General features: G+C 38.4%; 1 long non-coding RNA gene across 2 annotated transcripts; it reads right to left on the bottom strand.

Moving 5' to 3' along the window:
- Positions 1 to 4,330: 4,330 nt before the first annotated feature.
- Positions 4,331 to 12,442, bottom strand: LOC119950010. Of its 2 annotated transcripts, none has more exons than XR_005457323.1 (3): positions 12,309 to 12,442; positions 5,025 to 5,089; positions 4,331 to 4,368 (listed from the first exon to the last, which is right to left on the bottom strand). It is a non-coding gene; the product is annotated as an uncharacterized LOC119950010 (long non-coding RNA). The 2 variants fall into 2 exon arrangements; XR_005457324.1 differs by lacking the exon at positions 12,309 to 12,442 and adding an exon at positions 6,612 to 6,651.
- Between the last annotated feature and the right edge of the window lie 2,582 nt (positions 12,443 to 15,024).

The raw sequence follows: 15,024 nt of genomic DNA, 5'->3' as shown, positions 1-15,024 counted from the left end.
TCATTACACTGATTGAATGCAGAAACACATCTATACTCCAGAAGACTGAATTAATCAGTTTTGAGGGAAACTCAATGGCTCGTATACTATAACTTCCATCAGAGATCTGTGTCATCCTGATTAACTCCTCACGGTCCAGGAGTCCAGAGTGTTTGGAAAAGGTGTAGATAAGTATCTGATTCTTTGGATTGTAATCAAAGCCTGAATCGAGTGCCATTGAGGGGTCTCTATTTCTAATTATAATTATCCCATGAGTGGACTACATTCTGATCTACAGTTTACTAGATTGTAGAGCTAGGATTCTGGAAATGGAGGTTCTACTCAAATCTTTCTCCAGACTATGTGACTGGGGGGACAAGCGTTCAGCTTTTTGGTGCCTCAGTTTCCTTTTAGGAATAATAATCCCCTGGCTCTCATGGATGTCACGAAGAGAGTTCAAATAATTGATGTGAAAGCTCTGTGGAAAATAAAAAAAAAATCTACATACGCTGCATCATTATCTGCACATAGCAGTTCCCCAACTACGGTCTCAAAGATTTTTGATGTTGCTCGTGGACTATATTCTCAAAGACTTTCAAAGCAGATTGGAAACAAATTCCCCTTCCAGCTTTCAGGTCTCATGTTGCATCCCTGAAGGATATTGACATAGATTAGGTTGAAAAATATCTGAATCATTTCCAGCAATGCCTCACTCTGACAGTGATGGGGAAGAATCATACGTATAGCCCTTATTTACGTGAAGACATTTACAAAATCATCCCTTCAATCATACCTTCTGCTGGGCAAATCCTTTACCTTTTCTTCTTAGGTCTGATTTTCCAGCCAGTATAACTGTGAGCCTGTTGTTGGGTAGGGACCGTCTCTACATGCTGCCAACTTTTACTTCCCAAGAGCTTAGTACAGTGCTCTGCACACAGTAAGCGCTCAATAAATACGATTGAATGAATGAATGAATGAATGATATTCAACAAACAGTAAAGGGTTAGATTATATGTTGTTTAGCTTTTTCTGCATATATTTGTTATCTCAAGGGTGATATTTTCCGGGTGAGTGTGATTTTTGGAAGATGCCCAGTTTGGGAGTTGACTAGAATACATTTCTTTGCAACTCACAACACCAGTCATATCAACAATGAGGATTTTTCAGCCTACCTTATTTCTTTTTTTATATCCAAATGTATTTTTGTTCTATTAGACCTCGAATGGCCTTCTCAATCATTGCTTTTACTTAAAATGCATCATCCCAAGGCCCTATCAGCACATATTATTAACTGGCGAATAATTGGTGATTGGCTAAGCTCCCATATCCCACCAGCTCATGCTAGAAGCCATTCCTCAATGGAAATTTCCGGGCACCACTTTACGTAAGGGTGCAAATTTAGAAATAGGGCAGATATCAAGTAAATCTTGTCCATAATATCCCATCAAACGCTATTCTCCAAGATTAGCTCAGGGGACCTAGAAGTTTCAGTGGAGTGTAAATAACATAGCATGTGACAGGCAACACATATACATTTTGTTTAAGAGGTAAATGTCAGAGAATTCATTTTTGGTGTATTGCAAGGGGAACCCGCTTATCAATGCAAACTCACCTCTGTACCAACTTTGGAGATGCAAAATAGAGTTTTTGTATCAGAATTTCTCCTACCGTAATCACTGTCTCTTAGGGGTCAAAGGTAAGAAAACCCCTTGTCACAAAATCTATTTGCTGCAATATTCTCTCGGTGCAATTTCCATTCAGATGTTTTGCCTTGCGGGCTGAGCTGTTAAAAGCTAAAGGGAATCGAGAGCCGAAGATCAAGATTAGATCTTTCACAGATGAAATTACAAAATTAACAGACTGTGTAATCCATTCGGGGATATAAGAAGGGTCATATGAGAAGGGTCCCACAGTTTTAATAGTGATTACTAGGGGAAATGTCAATAAGTATCGATGAGTTTTCATGGGAAGGAACAACAAAATTCTGTCCATCGACCTCACATATTCAAGGAAGAAGGCTGCTTTTGGGTGTTGGACTGGACACCTATCCAAGAAAGATCCAAAGGATAAATGATTTCAACAAGAGCCACTTGTAACCGGCAACCCCAGAATTTAATTCAAATCCACAGAGATGAAAACTTGTCAATGTAAGTCATAAATTCACATCAATCAGTGGTATTTATTGAGCACTTACTAGGTGTGGACCACTGTTCTAAGCAGCTGGGAGAGTACAAAATAATATTCTATCTTCCTCCACGTGCTGCTCCAGGGAAAACAGTAAAGACATGTTTTGGATGACACAACAGACGCCTTAATATTTATAATAATACCTGTGGTCATCATTAAGCACTGTAATAATTACTGCGTGGAAGGAGGCGATGGTAAACCACTTCTGGATTTTTACCAAGAAAACTCCACGGATCCACTACCAGAAAGATCGCAGATGGAGAGCTGGACGGTCTGAGAGCGATGTGTACGTGGTGTCGCTATGGGTCGGAAACAACTCAACGGCATAAAACAAGACCCCTGCACTCAGTACAATGCCTGGCGCACTGTAAGTGCTAAACAAATACTGCAATTATTATTGTTATCATTGTATAGATATATTATATAGATAGTATAATAATTATTTATAGTAATGATGATTCACTCATTCATTCATTCATTCAATCATATTTGTTGAGCGCTTACTGTGTGCAGAGCACTGGACTGAGCACTTGGGAAGGACAAGTTGGCAACATACAGAGACGGTCCCTACCCAACAACGGGCTCACAGTCTAGAAGGGGGAGACAGGCAACAAAACAAAACATGTGGACAGATGTCAAGTCATCAGAATAAATAGAAATAAAGCTAGATTCAATCATTCATTCATTCAATCATTCATTCATTCAATCGTATTTATTGAGCGATTACTGTGAGCAGAGCACTGTACTAAGTGCTTGGGAAGTACGTTCAGTGCTTACTGTATGCATAGCATTGTACTAAGCGCTTGGGAAGTAAAAGTTGGCAACATATAGAGACGGTCCCTACCCGACAGTGGGCTCACAGTCTAGAAGGGGGAGACAGAGAACAAAACCAAACATATTAACAAAGTAAAATAAATAGAATAAATATGTACGGATAAAATGAATAGAGTAATAAATCCGTACAAACATATATACATATATACAGGTGGTGTGGGGAGGGGAAGGTGGTAAGGCCGGGGGGGGATGGGGAGGGAAAGGAGAGGGAGAGAAAGGAGGGGGCTCAGTATGGGAAGGCCTCCTGGAGGAGGTGAGCTCTCAGTAGGGCCTTGAAGGGAGGAAGAGAGCTAGCTTGGCAGATGTGCAGAGGGAGGGCATTCCAGGCCAGGAGGATGACGTGGGCTGGGGGTTGACGGTGGGACAGGCGAGAACGAGGCCCGGTGAGGGGATTAGCGGCAGAGGAATGGAGGGTGCGGGCTGGGCTGGAGAAGGAGAGAAGGGAGGTGAGGTAGGAGGGGGCGAGGGGATGGACAGCCTTGAAGCCGAGGGTGAGGAGTGTTTACCTGCGGCAAAGTTAGTAGTTATGGTAGCAGGAGCAGGGAAGCAGCATGGAGTAATGGCTAGAGCACAGACTTGGGAGTCAGAAGGTCATGGGTTCTAATCCTGGCTCTGCCACTTGTCAGCTGTGTGGCCTTTGGCAAATCACTTCACTTCTCTGGGCTTCATTAAACTCATCCGTAAAATGCAGATTTCGACTGCGAGCGCTATACGCCCCAAGGACTGTGTCCAACTTGATTTGTTTGTATCCACCCCAGCGCCTAGTACAGTTTCTGGCACACTGTAAGCCCTTAAGAAATACCAGTAAGAGTAATAGTAGCAGTAGTAGCAGTAGTAATGGTAACAAGAATAGGAGTGATAGTAGCAATAATAGTAGTCATAGTAATAGTATTAGTAACAATAATAGTAGTAATGATAGTAGTGGTAATAGTATTCATTCATTCATTCATTCATTGAATTGTATTTATTGAGCACTTACTGTGTGCAGAGCACTGTACTAAGTGCTTGGGAAGTACAAGTTGACAACATATAGAGGCGGTCCCTACCCAACCGTGGGCTCACAGTCTAGAAGGGGGAGACAGAGAACAAAACAAAACATATTAACAAAATAAAATAAACAGAATAAATAAATTAGAAATAAATAAATAAATAATAGTAGCAGTAATAGTAGTAGTAACAGTTATTATTATTATTAAGTACCATTGAGTCATTTCTGATCCACAGCTACTCCATGGATATACTTTCTCCAGAACGTCCCGTCCTCTGCCATAATCCGCAACCTTTCTAATGCTTCTTCCGTTATCGTTGTTATGGTCTTTCTCCATCTAGCTGTCGGTCTGCCTCTTCCACGTTTTCCCTGGACTTTTCCTAATAATAATAATAATAATGATAGCATTTATTAAGTGCTCACTACGTGCAAAGCACTGTTCTAAGTGCCTGGGAGGTTACAAGGTGATCAGGTTGTCCCACGGGGGGCTCACAGTCTTAATCCCCATTTTACAGATGAGATAAACTGAGGCGCAGAGAAGCGAAGTAACTTGCCCAAAGTCACACAGCTGACAAGTGGAGGAGCCGGGATTTGAACCCATGACCTCTGACTCCAAAGCCCGGGCTGTTTCCACTGAGCCACGCTGCTTCTGCTGCTTTTCCTAGCATTGTGTCTTTTCCAGAGAATTCGTAGTAATAGTAGCAGTAGTAATAGTATTGGTAGTAGTAGCAATAGTATTTATTAAGGACTTACTGTATTCAGAGCAGGGAGAATACAGAAGTGGAAACTGAACATTGCCGCCTTCCCTTGGGGGGCTCACAATCTATGTGTATAAATGTGGAGAAGGGTTTGGAGAGGATAAAGGACATCCATTGTTGGATAGGGATTGTCTCTATATGTTGCCGATCTGTACTTCCCAAGCGCTTAGTACAGTGTTTTGCACACAGTAAGTGCTCAATAAATAGGATTGAATGAATGAGTGAATATCCCGTACGCTTCCAGTGAATCCTGGTCAAGAGTCTCCCTCAAAACACACCTTTGTGGTTTCCTGCTGTAGCAAGCCCCCTTGGTCTCGGGAGATGACAACCCTGCTGGGATTGCCTGGATTTTGAGAGAGAGAGAGAGAGACAGAGAGAGAGAGAGAGGCTGCTTTACTAAAAAAAAAAAAAGATTTTTCAAAGACAAACATCACAATTTTCTAAAGTTAAAAACTAATATTCCACATCAAGCTGCATTTCCTACAGAATTAAGAGGGTTAGCATTTTCGAAGATGATATGTGCTTAGAAGAAGATGAAAGATATGAAAATGCACATTGTAGCAGGCCTTCAAACTGACATTCAATGAAGTCACATTTTTGCTTCCAGCTGCCCAAGGCTAACGATATTTCTAATTTTAGATGACAAATTCATTTTCTTTTAGCCCCTGCATAGTTTGAGCAAGACAATTCAAGGCAGTTGTCATTTTTTTAATGGTAACCCTTCTTGGTGATATTTATGTTTGGATTTAGTTGCCTAAATCTAACCTAATGACCAAAAGGCTGTCATTCATATTTTTCTTTCATTGAAATTCGGGTACGGTGTTTTCTTAAAGCTTTACCTTTCGATGACATAGATTTGCTTTGCAATCAATTGAGAACAGTTCATTAAACCACAATCTCAGAGAGAAGATGACATAATGTTTCAAGTTAAAAACTAGGGAAAGAAAAATATGGGGCAAATCTTCTTAAATGGAATTTCCTAAAACCCCCACCCATTTTTTAATGGTAGTTCATTCGTTCATTCAATGGCGTCGAAACAAGTAAACAGACATCAATATAAAGAAATGGAATTATAGATATATGCACATCAAGACAAGTAAACAGGCATCAATATAAATAGATTTATAAATATATATATATATTATATATAGACATATACACAAGTGTTGTGGGTCTGGGAGAGGTGGGAAGGACAAAGGGAGAGAGTCAAGGTGAGGCGGAAGCTGAGGAAAAGAGTAGCTTAGTCCGGAAGGGCCCGTTGTAATGTACTGTCCCCAGCACTTAGCACAGTGCTCTGCACACAGGAAGCGCTCAATACATACCACTGATTGATTGATTGATTAATGATGTGTAGCATTTCTTGGTTTCAGAGTGGACTTGCCCAACGTCACGCAACAGACAAGCAGAGGAGCCAGGATTAATAATAATAATAGTATTTGTTAAGCACTTACTATGTGCAAAGCACTGTTCTAAGCGCTTGGGGGATACAAGGCGATCAGGTTGTCCTGTGTGGGGCTCCCAGTCTTCATCCCCACTTTCCAGATGAGGTAACTGAGGCACAGAGAAGTTGAGTGGCTTGCCCAAGATCACACAGCTGACAAGCGGTGGAGCCGGGATTAATAATAATAATAATAGTAATGGTACTTTTAAGCACTTACTATGTGCAAAGCACTGTTCTAAGCGCTTGGGGGATACAAGGCGATCAGGTTGTCCCGTGTGGGGCTCCCAGTCTTCATCCCCACTTTCCAGATGAGGTAACTGAGGCACAGAGAAGTTGAGTGGCTTGCCCAAGATCACACAGCTGAAAAGAGGTGGAGCCAGGATTAATAATAATAATAATAATAATGGTATTTTTAAGCACTTACTATGTGCAAAGCACTGTTCTAAGCGCTTGGGGGATACAAGGCGATCAGGTTGTCCCATGTGGGGCTCCCAGTCTTCACCCCCATTTTCCAGATGAGGTAACTGAGGCACAGAGAAGTTGAGTGGCTTGCCCAAGATCACACAGCTGACAAGCGGTGGAGCCGGTATTAATAATAATAATAATAATAATGGAATTTTTAAGCGCTTACTATGTGCAAAGCACTGGTCTAAGCGCTTGGGGGATACAAGGCGATCAGGTTGTCCCATGTGGGGCTCCCAGTCTTCATCCCCATTTTTCAGATGAGGTAACTGAGGCACAGAGAAGTTAAGTGGCTTGCCCAAGGTCACACAGCTGACAAGCGGTGGAGTTGGAATTCGAACCCGTGACCTCTGACTCCCAAGCCCGGGCTCTTTCCACTGAGCCACGCTGCTTCTGGCCACGCTGGATTAGAACCCAGCTTCCTTCTGACTGTCAGGCCGGTGCTCTATCCACTAGGCCATCCTGCTTCGCTTGGAACAGTTTTTACCACGTACTAAGCGCTTAACAAATACTACCATTATTGTTATTATTTGACTTCAGGATGAGGTAAGGCATTTTCCGATGGTCATTTATACTTCTGAGCCAACTGGGAAGGTTTTGATATCAGTGCGGGCAAACTAGTGATCTGTCTTCATTACTTCAATCGTATTTCGAGGCTGTGAGCCCGTTGTTGGGCAGGGACCGTCCCTATATGTTGCCGGCTTGGACTTCCCAAGCGCTTAGTACAGTGCTCTGCGTACAGGAAGCGCTCAATAAATACGACTAAAGGAATGAATTTATTGAGCGCTTACTGTGTGCAGAGCACTGTCTCAGCAGGCTGTGGCATTGATTCGGTATCTTCAAACTCCTACGCTTTTGGAACTGTTTCCCTTATAGGCTGGGCTGGTTTCAACGTTGTGATGATGATCAATCAATCAATCGCATTTATTGAGCGCTCCCTGTGTGCAGAGCACTGTACTAAGCGCTTGGGAAGTCCAAGTTGGCAACTTAGAGAGACGGTCCCTACCCAACAGTGGGCTCACAGTCTAGAAGGGGGAGACAGAGGATGATGATGATGATGGTATTTGTCAAGTGCTCAAAGCACTGCTCTAAGCGCTGGAGGGCAGGGATTGTCTGTTTGTTCAGTACAGTGCTCCGCACACAGTTAGCGCTGCTTCACGAGAAGCAGTGTGGCTCAGTGGAAAGAGCCCGGGCTTTGGAGTCAGAGGTCATGGGTTCGAATCCACACTCTGCCACTTATCAGCTGTGTGACTTTGGGCAAGTCGCTTCACTTCTCTGTGCCTCAGTTCCCTCATCTGTACAATGGGGATGAAGACTGTAAGTCCCCCCCGATCACCTTGTAACTTCCCCAGCGCTTAGAACAGTGCTTGGCACATAGTAAGCACTCAATAAATGCCATTTTTTTTAAAAAAAAAGAGCCCGGGCTTTGGAGTCAGAGGTCATGGGTTCAAATCCCGGCTCCGCCAATTGTCAGCTGTGTGACTTTGGACAAGCCACTTCACTTCTCTGGGCCTCATTTACCTCATCTGGAAAACTATTTATTTATTTATTTTAGTTGTACATATCTATTCTATTAATTTTTTTGTGTTAGTATGTTTGGTTTTGTTCTCTGTCTCCCCCTTCTAGACTGTGAGCCCGCTGTTAGGTAGGGACTGTCTCTAGATGTTGCCAACTTGGACTTCCCAAGCGCTTAGTACAGTGCTCTGCAAACGGTAAGCGCTCAATGAATACGATTGATTGATTGATTGATTGATTGATTGATTGAAAACGGGGATTAAGACTGTGAGCCCCCCGTGGGACAACCTGATCACCTTTGTAACCTCCCTGGCACTTAGAACAGTGCTTTGCACATAGTAAACGCTTAATAAATGTCATTATTATCATCAATCAATCAATTGTATTTATTGAGCACTTACTGTGTGCAGAGCACTGTACTAAGCGCTTGGGAAGTACAAGTTGGCAACATATAGAGACAGTCCCTACCCAACGGTGGGCTCACAGTCTTATTTGTTATTTATTTTTAATTATTTCTTATTTATTATTAATAAATAAGATGGAATGAATGAATTTGTTGCTGAATTGTGCTTTCTTTGTACTGAATTGTACTGAATTGCACACAGTAAGCGCTCAATAAATACCATTGAATGAACTGAAGGAATGTATATATATATATATGTATATATGGTTGTATATATGTATATATGGTTGTACATATTTATTACTCTATTTATTTATTCATTTATTTATTTTACTTGTACATTTCTATCCTACTTATTTTATTTTGTTGGTATGTTTGGTTCTGTTCTCTGTCTCCCCCTTTTAGACTGTGAGCCCACTGTTGGGTAGGGACTGTCTCTATGTGATGCCAATTTGTACTTCCCAAGCGCTTAGTACAGTGCTCTGCACATAGTAAGCGCTCAATAAATACGATTGATTGATTGATTGATTGATTGAATGGAACACAGCACTGACAAGGTGAGTTGGTGAGAGTAATATTCATTCAACCGTATTTATTGAGCGCTTATGGTGTGCGGAGCACTGTACTAAGCGCTTGGGATATGATGAAGCATCACAGCCTAGTGGGTAGAGCACAGATTGAGGAGTCAGAGGGACCTGGGTTCTAATTCCTGCTCCATCACTTGTCTGCTGTGTGACCTTGGACAAGTCACTTAACTTCTCTGGGCTTCAGTTCCCTCATCTGTTAAATATGGGGATGAAGACTGGGAGCCTCACATGAAATATGGACGGTGTCCAACCTGATTAGCTAGTACAGTGCCCGGCATGTAGTAAGCACTTAACACATGCCATAAAAATATAAAATAAAAAAGCTGTCGTATTAAAAGCAAAAAGACATCTTTGTAAAAATAAAATGAAAATATAAAGTCATCTAAAAAATGAAATTATAGTCATTTTTATAAAAATAAAATAAAATATAAAGTCGCCTTCATAGAAATAAAATAAAAATATAAAGTCACCTCAATAAAAAGAAAAACGCAAGTCATCTTTAAAAAAAGAAAATAAAAATACGTCATCTTTAAAAAAAGAAAATAAAATCAAAAGTCACCTTTGTAGAAATAAAATAAAAATATAAAGTCACCTCAATAAAAATAAAAATACAAGTCATCTTTAAAAAAAGAAAATAAAAATACGTCATCTTTAAAAAAAGAAAAGAAAAAGTTACCTTCATAGAAATAAAAAAATATAAAGTCACCTCAATAAAAATAAAAATACGTCATCTTTAAAAAAAGAAAACAAAAATATGTCTTTATAAAAATAAAATAAAATATAAAGTCACCTTCGTGGAAATAAAATAAAAATATAAAGTCACCTCAATAAAAAGAAAAATACAAGTCATCTTTAAAAAAAGAAAATAAAAATATGTCATCTTTAAAAAAAGAAAATAAAATCAAAAGTCACCTTCATGGAAATAAAATAAAAATAAAAGGTCACCTCAATAAAAATACGTCATCTTTTAAAAAAGAAAATAAAAATATGGTCATCTTTAAGAAAATAAAATAAAAATAGGAAGTCACCTTAATAAAAATAAAAATCAGAGTCATCTTGAGAAGAATAAAAGTAAAAATCAAAGTCATCTTTATAAGAATAAAAATGAAAGTCACCTTAATGAAAATAACAATACAGGACATCTTAAAAAAATGAAATAAAAATATGAAGTCACCTTAAGGAAAATAAAAATCAAAGTCATCTTTATAAGAATAAAAATAAAAATCAGTCATCTTTATAAGAATAAAAATTAAAGGCACCTTAATAAAAATGAAAATATGTTATCTTTTAAAAAATAAAAATATGAAGTCATCTTAGGACAAATAAAATGAAAATATGAAGTCACCTTAGGAAAAATAAAAATACTAGTCATCTTTAAAAAATGAAATATAATATGAAGTCACCTTAAGAAAAATCAAAATCAAAGTCATCTTGATAAGAATAAAAATAAAAATAAAAGTATTTATAAGAATAAAAATAAAAGTCACCTTAATAAAAATAAAAATAAGTCATCTTTAAAAGAATGAAATAAAAATATGAAGTCACCTTAAGAAAAATCAAAATCAAAGTCATCTTTATAAGAATAAAAATCAAAACCAAAGTCATCTTTATAAGAATAAAAATAAAAGCACCTTAATGAAAATAAAAACAAAAGTCATCTTTAAAAGAATGAAATAAAAATACGAAGTCACCTTAAGAAAAATCAAAATCAAAGTCATCTTTATAAGAACAAAAATAAAAGTCACCTTAATAAAAATGAAAATAAAAGTCATCTTTAAAAAAATAAAATAAAAATATGAAGTCACCTTAAGAAAAATAAAAATCAAAGTCATCTTTAGAAGAATCAAAATCAAAATCAAAGTCATCTTTAGAAGAATGAAAATAGAAATCACCTTCGTAAAAATAAAAATATGTCATCATAAAAATAAAATAAAAATATGAAGTCACCTTAAGAAAAATAAAAATCAGCCATCTTCATACAAATAATAAAAATCAAAGTCATCTTTAGAAGAATCAAAATCAAAATCAAAGTCATCTGAATAAGAAAATGAAAATAAAAGTCACCTTAGTAGAAATAAAAATACAAGTCATACAAGTCATACAAAAATACAAGTCATCTTAGAAAAATAAAATAAAGATATGAAGTCACCTTATGAAAAATAAAAATGTCATCTTCATACAAATAATAATAAAAATCAAAGTCATCTTTAGAAGAATCAAAATCAAAATCAAAGTCATCTTTATAAGAATGAAAATCAGTCATCTTTAGGAGAATCAAAATCAAAATCAGTCATCTTCATAAGAATGAAAATAAAAGTCACCTTAGTAAAAATAAAAATACGTCATCTTATAAAAATAAAATAAAGATAATGAAGTCACCTTACGAAAAATAAAAATCAGTCATCTTCATACAAATAATAATAAAAATCAAAGTCATCTTTAGAAGAATCAAAATCAAAGTAATCTTTATAAAATGAAAATCAAAGTCATCTTTATAAGAATGAAAATAAAAGTCACCTGCGTAAAAATAAAAATACAAGTCATCTTATAAAAATAAAATAAAGATATGAAGTCACCTTAAGAAAAATAAAAAGCAGTCATCTTCATACAAATAATAATAAAAATCAAAGTCATCTTTAGAAGAATCAAAATCAAAATCAAAGTCATCTTTATAAGAATGAAAATCAGTCATCTTTAGGAGAATCAAAATCAAAATCAGTCATCTTCATAAGAATGAAAATAAAAGTCACCTTAGTAAAAATACGTCATCTTATAAAAATAAAATAAAGATAATGAAGTCACCTTACGAAAAATAAAAATCAGTCATCTTCATACAAATAATAATAAAAATCAAAGTCATCTTTAGAAGAATCAAAATCAACGTCATCTTTAGAAGAATGAAAAGTCAGCGTCATCTTTAGAAGAATAATAATATGAAGTCACCTTACTAAAAATTAAAATTCATCCTTTTAAGAGTAAAAATAAAAATAAAATAAAATGAAATATAAATAATAATGCATAAAAATAAAATAAAAGTCATCTTGATAAAAAAGAAAATAAAAATATAAAGTCATTTCTAGAAAACTAGAAAATGAAGAGGCCGTCTCTTTCTTAACACACATGTACGTATGTAGACACGGATCCATTCCTGTACCTTGGTCGTCTGAGTCCCTTTGGCTGAAGGGTTTTACGCCTGCCTTATGTTGTCACCTGAGATTGGGCTTAAGTTCTGGGTGCGATTTGGGCGGAAAGAGAGGGCGATAGCAGGGAATTCAGTGAGTCTGGTGCAGATTGTGCAGCCCAAGTTTATCCTTTGGTGTAAAAACCCATGAATCCGACACCCAAACTCCTATCAGGGGCTTAAGAGACTGGATTTTCCAAGGATGGAGCCTATACTGGCAGCTTGTCGCCTTGGTAACCATGTGGTTTTCCTTCTATGCCTTTCCTGGAACTGTCTCACCAGCCAAAAAAAGCTGTGCTGGTTTTTTTTTTTGTGTGTGTGTGTGTAAAAATCAATCAATCAATCAATCAACCGTATTTATTGAGCGCTTACTGTGTGCAGAGCACTGTACTACGTGCTTGGGAAGTACAAAGTTGGCAACATGTAGAGACGGTCCCTCCCCAACAGTGGGCTCACAGTCCAGAAAATCAGCGTGGCTCAGTGGAAAGAGCAGGGGCTTTGGAGTCAGAGGTCATGGGTTCAAATCCCGGCTCCTCCAATTGTCAACCGTGTGACTTTGGGCAAGTCACTTAGCTTCTCTGTGCCTCAGTTACCTCATCTGTAAAATGGGGATTAAGACTGTGAGCCCACCCGTGGGGATAACCTGATCACCTTGTAACCTCCCCAGCGCTTAGAACAGTGCTTTGCACATAGTAAGTGCTTAATAAATGCCGTCATTATTATTATTATTATTAGAAAATCCTTCTCACTCACACACACACACACACACACAAAAATGCAGCAATGTTTCATGCTGTTTAGGGAATTTTCCAAAAAGTCCACATTTTCTCATTATTATGGCTTTCTTTAGATTCGTTCATTCATTCAATCGTATTTATTGAGCGCTTACTGTGTGCAGAGCACTGTACTAAGCGCTTGGGAATACAAGTGGGCAACCAAGCGCTTCGCACACAGTAAGCACTCAATAAATACGATTGAATGAATGACAGTACAGTGCTCTGCACACAGTAAGCGCTCAATAAATACGATTGAATGAATGAACTATAAAAACGGTCCCTACCCAACAGTGGGCTCACAGTCTAGAAGGGGGAGACAGGCAACAAAACAAAACATCAAAAGTTACTAAGTAATGGCTTGATAGCACCCGTCAATAGAAGAAAATTACTTTCGTCTCTTGATCAAAAACTCACTTAAGTGAATTCCATTCTGGAACTTGGGCTATTTAGGCAGAGACTTTTTTTGTTATTGTTTTGTCCCCCCAAACTGAAAAAAAAAAAATAATAATCCCGGTTACATCACTTCAAATACTCCATTGCGGCCAAATCAGCCAGTCAGCGTGACGCAGTGGATAGAGCACCGACTGAGAGTCCGAAGGTCATGGGTTCTAATCCCGGCTCTGCCACTTGTCTGCTGTGTGACCTTGGGCAAGTCACTTCACTTCTCTGGGCCTCAGTTGCCTCATCTGTAAAATGGGGATTGAGAACGGCACCCTCACTTGGGACAGGGACTGTGTCCAATCTTATCTGTTTTGTTGTCTGTCTCCCCCTTCTAGGCCGTGAGCCCGTTGTTGGGTAGGGGCCGTCTCTATATGTTGCCGACTTGTACTTCCCAAGCGCTTAGTACAGTGCTCTGCACACAGTAAGCGCTCAATAAATATAACTGAATGAATGAATGGATGAATTTGCTTGGATACACCCTAGAGCTTACTACAGTGCCTGGCTTAGTACAGTAAGCCCTTAACAAATACAACAATTATTACTATTATTAACAACCGGTCAAGCAATAGAATTTATTGAGCACCTATTGTTTGAAGAGCTCTGTAATAAAAACTTGCGAGAGCAGAATAGAATTCCTGCTCTCAATGAGCATACAGTTTAACAGGGAAAGGAGGGGGATAAACTCAAAGAATCAATCAATCAATCAATCAATCGTATTTATTGAGCATTTACTATGTGCAGAGCACTGTACTAAGCGCTTGGGAAGTACAAATTGGCAACACATAGAGACAGTCCCTACCGAACAGTGGGCTCACAGTCTAGCAAAAGTATTTGTTTAATGGCATTTGTTAAGCACTTACTATGTGCAAAGCACTGTTCTAAGCACTGGGGGGATACAAGGTGATCGGGTTGTCCCACGGGGGGCTCACAGTCTTAATCCCCATTTTACAGATGAGGGAATTGAGGCACAGAGAAGTGAAGTGACTTGCCCAAAGTCACCCAGCTGACAATTGGCGGAGCCAGGATTTGAACCCATGACTTCTGACTCCAAAGCCCAGGCTCTTGCTACTGAGCCACACTGCTTTATTGAGCACTGTACTAAGTGCCTAGGAGACTACAGTAGAATTAGTAGTCGGGATCCTTGCCTTCAAATGGTTTTCCGATATGGCTGCGAATATTACAGTTAGGAAAAATTGAGAATCACGATAATGATGATAATAATGACATATTTGTTAATAATAATAATAATTTTGGCACTTATTAAGCGCTTACCATGTGCCAATCTCTGTTCTAAGCGCTGGGGTAAATACAAGGTAATCAGGTTTGAAAAATGACACTCATTCCACAATAATAATAATAATGGTGGTATTTGTTAAGTGCTTACTACGTGCAAAGCACTGTTCTAAGTGCTGGGGGGGGATACAAGGTGATCAGGTTGTCCCACGGGCGGCTCACAGTCTTCATCCCCATTT

This window comes from Tachyglossus aculeatus, chromosome X1 (assembly GCF_015852505.1).
Source record: "Tachyglossus aculeatus isolate mTacAcu1 chromosome X1, mTacAcu1.pri, whole genome shotgun sequence".
Taxonomy (NCBI): domain Eukaryota; kingdom Metazoa; phylum Chordata; class Mammalia; order Monotremata; family Tachyglossidae; genus Tachyglossus; species Tachyglossus aculeatus.
This window is presented reverse-complemented; position numbering and strand designations above follow the sequence as displayed.